At 40.9% G+C, this 5,728-nt stretch overlaps 1 pseudogene; it reads right to left on the bottom strand.

The window, feature by feature from the left end:
• Positions 1 to 243: 243 nt before the first annotated feature.
• Positions 244 to 5,398, bottom strand: LOC101670403 (annotated as a pseudogene).
• Between the last annotated feature and the right edge of the window lie 330 nt (positions 5,399 to 5,728).

Genomic DNA, 5,728 nt, shown 5'->3' with positions numbered 1-5,728 from the left:
AAGTTTATAATTTTCCCCTATAGTCAATATTATATTTACCAGAGATTATAGATTGGTTAGTTGTTGGAAAGTCAATTGAAAAGGTCAGAATTAAAATACTTTGCTCCATAAATACTATGTCATAAGATCTGTGTAGGTTTTATCTAAAAGAAGGACATGAAAATTTAAAAGCAGGGACAGGGAAAAGGGAGTGGAAGCCCAAGGATATATTAATGAGAACAAAATCAGTACAGCTAACTTCATTCATGACAAGTGGGTAGACAGAACAAACCAACCTTCTTCATTTTTCTCCTCAATGTTTGCTCTTGTATGAAGAGGTATGTATCACCTACTTCCTAAGGTAGTGTTTAATGGAGAACAAGAATACCTAGTAGCCCCTTAAGATCTTATTATATTTATCCCAGTAGTGAGAGAGATAGCACTACATTTTGAACTTTCAGGGGATTCTGTTCCTATAAGAGATACCTCAGTTGTCCTCGTTCCTCCTTCAGTCTGTGCTCTGAGAGGTGACAGAATGGGTGATGTTGGTGGAGAGGAGGGATTCAAACCAGCAAGTGTCTGCTGCTCTGCAAGAGCTTTTCATCATGAGCAGCCATACTCTGCTGATTCGTTGTTGTAATCCGTTCCTCCATGCTACTTGGTGTTAGAGATCATGTTGCTACAAAAGTAGCCTTCATGTCACTTGCATGACTTACCTCGTTTGTTTCATTCTTGAAGTCCATCCCATTGCTCTTCTCTTGGCCCAGTGTTATTTTTCCAATGTGCCTTGATAGGTGAATTCCACATTGTTGACACAGCAATTCGTGCCATGATGTCATTTCTTTGTATTGATGCCTCATTTGTTCTAAGCTGTTGCCCATCTCCCAGTACTGGGGACTCTTCTAAGAAGCTGGAGGTTCTGGTCCTGCTGAGTGTTTGAATAAGAACTACAGAGAGGCTTCAAGGGGTTAATGTAAGGACACTGGGCTTCATTCTCCAGATCTCCTCCCATGGAAGAGACCATCCACCACTGAGTATGAAGCCATAACTTTCCTTGTTTGAATTCTGATTGTCTGCACCATTAGGTAAGGTCTTCTTTTCTCAATTTTGTTCCTTCTCAATCATTTCCATAATGAAGGGATTTGTAAAGCAGGATGAGTTTGAACAGTCCTCCTTAATACATCCTACAGGGGAGAGAATTCTGAGTTGATTTTCTGTATTTATGGTTTATTTGAGCTGCCAGGCCCAAATATCTGTGCTGGAAAATTATTGGCCAGATTCACACTATCTGGGGAGGTTGGTACTCGAGATAGTCTAACAGACAAGTTTTCCTCTGGGAACTCAACCACTTCTTCCACTCTGAAGATCAGTGGCACAGAGACATTAGCATTTATAGCAGGGCCTCTGATTTATCTATAAATATCCTACTCATGGATTCCCTTTCTGATGCCTGACTTTTTTTTGTTGCTGTTTATCAAAGGACAGTTCTTCATGGCATGTGTGAGTGACAGAAGTTGCTCACCCGTTATGACCATGCACTGCTAAACTCTTGCCTGGGTAGCAGTATTTTCTTCTCTAAGAAGAATTTCTGCTGTAAGTGCATCAGTGAGCTCTCGATGATCACCTAACAGTTGTTCCAGTTGCTGCCTTATCTCTACTTTATGCAGCTGGAGCTCACATTCTTTATGGTACCAAACCAGACAATAGAGGGAGCTCACTGGTGAGAGAATGAAACCTGTAAGACTGACTACTCTGTAGTCCCTTGACCTGACATTCTGTCCATCATTCACATCCTTCCATTTAGTGTTCCACTTCACGTAGCATGTGTTTGAGGGCACCCAGCCTGGATTTATTGCTATTTGGTAAGTCTTTGGAGGTGTACTAGCTGCTAAAGTGATTATCTTCTGCTTGATAAAAGCATGCAAGTCCAGTTTTCCTTTTACTTTAAGTGTAAATACACTTTTATTAAGTGTATTAAGTGAAAAACACTTGTCCCACAATATAGTTTGAGTCTAGAGTCTCAGTACATTCTTCAGATTGAAGCTTGGTGTGGATTCTCCTGGCAGTATTGGTAGTATTGAGAGCCAGCTTTTTATTTCATTGATGGAGGGGGCAGATGATGGAGTTCCTGGAGGGGTTGTTATTTGTGACTGTGTCACAATTTTCTGCTGATTTTCTGCTGAGTCCACAATTTATTAATTAACTCAGAATTATCTTCCTTTAGTTGGCAGAGAAACTTGTCTGCATTCCTATTTGACTGAAAGTTTAAACTTACCAATTCATTCTCACTTTCTTCTAACCGGCTGGTAATAGTTCTTCTTCTTTATCTTCCACTTCATTAAGAGCCTGAGGCTCCAAGACAGTTTCACTAAGAATAGTCTCAGTGACAGGGTCTTGATTTACCACACCGAAACCTTGAGAAGAATTAGGAGCCATTGTTGTGTTCAGAAACCCTGTGAGCCTATGAGAATCTTACTTGATTCTAGTATAAACATAATGCCGGACAATAGTTCTTCCTGGATTTCTCTGGGTTGTTTTTTACTTTTTCTTTTGTCTTTTATATTTCAGGTCTTCTTAGGAAAGGAATTACAGAACATTTCACTCCTGGACACATTTCAGGATAGTAGAAATTGCCCTCATCTTCCTGAAGATTTGCTTACATTCTAGAGTCATAAGAAACTTAGGCACACCATCCCATGAGGGACATCAGATTTGATTTCAGTGTAACAAACCAAGAGAGATTCCCCTCCTCAGATCACAACACCCTTTGACATTTTAGATTAAAATAAAGCATTTCTCTCCCATAGGGCTAAAGGGATGATATAGCTGCTGTCCAATACTTCGTGTTATAATTTTGGAGCACCTCTCCTATAATATGAATCCACTGCATACCCAAATAATACCTGATTCTCACTGTGGACTATTGGCTGATCATTTGTGTTCCCCCCAAAATTCATTTGTTGAAATTCTAAGATCAATGTGGGAGGTGTATTAGGAGGTGGAGCCTTTGGGGGTGATTGGGTCATGAGGGTAGAACCTTCATTAATGGGATTAGTGTTCTATAAAGACACCTCAGAGAGCTCCCTCCCCACTTCGATCATGTAAAAACACAGCAAGAAGATAGATGTCTGTGAACCAGGAAGTGGGCACTCACCAGACAACAAATCTGCTGGTACCTTGATCTTAGACTTATCAGCCTCCAAACTGTGACACTGTGTGTTCCATTGAGGATTGGGGCTCAAAGGACTGGCACCAAGATTCCACGCAGGCTGGTGTGTTGGTGTGAGTAGTGCATCGCCTGTGTCTCTGCAGTCTGGTACTTCTGTCAGGATATACATGAAATTCCATAGACTAACTTGTTTACTTGCAAGTCTGGTAAAGTCTTAGACCCTTTACACTTTCTGACATAACATATATTACATAAAATATTCTACACAAACAAATGTTAAGTACCTGTTTCTCAAAAAAAAAAAAATAATAATAATAACATCGGTCTCAATAATATGCTTAGTATTTAGATTTTTTTTTCCCTCAAGATATTGGTGTCTGTGGTTTTTGGTTTATGATACTGTTCAAAAAACAACCAAGCATCAATGGATATTTTAAAAATCAACAAACTGTAAATTAAGAGTATGAACAGCAGTAAGGACAAGATGGCAGAGAACTAGGAGACCCTGTTTCAACCAGTCCCCTAGAGTGAACTAATTTTCTACCAGAACACTCTGCACACCCATGAAATCAGGATGTAGGATTATACACTTCTGGGTCTCTATGAGGGCAGAAGACACCAGTGGAAAAGTAAAGCAGAGTGGGAAAAATCAGACTGATATCAGAGGATAAACAGAAAGGGGAGGGGCCCACCAGAACTGGGCCATTGGAAAATAATACCCCAATATGAAAGTGCCCTGTGATTGGGGACCAGCATTAACTTGGATTCTGGTTAAAAGCACTCAAAAAGAGCAAATATCTTAAGGGGAAAATGGTGAAATTGGGTGGTCACAGGCATGGTCTTAAGCCCATGGACCCAGGACAGCCATCACCGGTGACCACCCGGGCCAGAGAGAGTGTGGCAAAGCCTGCAGGCGGTGGTCTCTGAGCCGCTGGCTTTCTGCTGCTTGTACCAGCACTAGACTAGGTTCTCTAGAACCACAGCCTTTGCACTTTGCATGCATTGTGTGACTGGGATCTGAATCATGCTCACCACCTTCCCCTGAAAGAGCTCCATCTGGATGCTAGCTGATGGTCTCAAGCCCAGGCTTGAAAATCTCAGTGGGCTATCTCTGGCTGGGATCTCTCAACACCAGGCAACAACCTGCAAAACCTGAGGTCTGGACCCCAGACAGCAGTCCTGGCCACGCAGTCACTGGAAGTGGGCTCCCTGGACCAATATCGCTCATGGTTTTACTGGCATGGGAGTGCAGAGACAAGCGGGCACTTTGGGCAACCCCTGGGATGGTGGCTGGGGATGTGCACTGCCTGTGGGAGTATTCATGACTCAGTGGAGTTTGTAAAGGGGGAATCTATGTGCTCTGGACCACCCAGAGGGGAGCAGACTGAGGCTTCTCTCTGAGATGGAAGTCTGGGTGCAGTTTGCTTTCCACTAAACCTCTGAAAAGCTGCAAAAAGAAACCAAAGAACAAAAACCTCCAGAGAACAAAAGCCTGAAAACTGGTTTCCACAGAACCCAGCCCCTTGATAGGGGGCAGGAGAACTCAACCCAAGCAAGACTGACTGAAAAGCAACGCAGCAAGCCCTCCCCCAGAAAGCCAGCCAAAGTAACAAGAGGAAATCCACCACAGGGTCCCCATAAAACTGTAAAACCCCAATATCAGGGGAAAACCAGATATTAAGCTCCTGGTATTTACCTAAAACCTTATAAATACAACTTATATTTTTAATTCGTTCTCACTATTCTTTTTTTTTTTAATTTTTTTTAACCTACTTACCATTACAATGACAGGCTCCATACAACATATTCCATAATAACCCTTTAACTTGAACTTTTTAAATACATATACCTGTGTTTTTCTTTTGCTTTTCTATTTTTTTAATATACATATAGATATGAGCTTCAAGGTAATCCTCTTTCCCTAATCAGTACTACCCCTATATAGAAAGCAGTTTTAATTTCCTTTTATCTCTAGAGAGTTGAGTCCTTTAACAAAGATATCAAGATACACCCAGGAAGAATCAAAATAACCTTCCTCATCCACATCAAGGTTTTATAACCATCCTCCCATCCATTTCTTCTGTCAGTGTTTCTGTGTATTTGTTTTTGTTCTGGTATTATATAAATCTTATCCTTGGAGTTCATTTTGCCTTGGTTATTTTTTTTTTAATTTTTTTCCTCATCATTTACTTACGTTGGTCTTATTGTTTGTCCGTTTTTGTTTGTATAAAACTTACCTTTGGGGACCATTCTGGCTGGATCTTCTCTTTTTTTCTCTCTCTCTTTCTTTCTCTCTCTCTTTTTTTCTTTTCTTTTTTTTTCCTTTTTTTTTTTTTTGGTGATGATTTCTGATTGTTCAAAAGAGTTCCAGGGTGCACCTTGCCTGAATCATGGTTGATAAATTCAGCTACACATCCCTCACCATTCAACTACCTCTCACCAAAATGACTAGGAGGAGGAACATCCAACAGAGAAAAAATCCAGGGACTGTGTCCTTTCCATCAGAACTATTGGATATAGACATAAACTGTATGTCGGAAAGGGAATTCAGAGTAACAATTACCCAGGTAATGACTAGGT

This window comes from Mustela putorius, unplaced genomic scaffold, assembly GCF_011764305.1.
Source record: "Mustela putorius furo isolate JIRA1106 unplaced genomic scaffold, ASM1176430v1.1 tig00000480_pilon_pilon_pilon, whole genome shotgun sequence".
NCBI lineage: Eukaryota > Metazoa > Chordata > Mammalia > Carnivora > Mustelidae > Mustela > Mustela putorius.
This window is presented reverse-complemented; position numbering and strand designations above follow the sequence as displayed.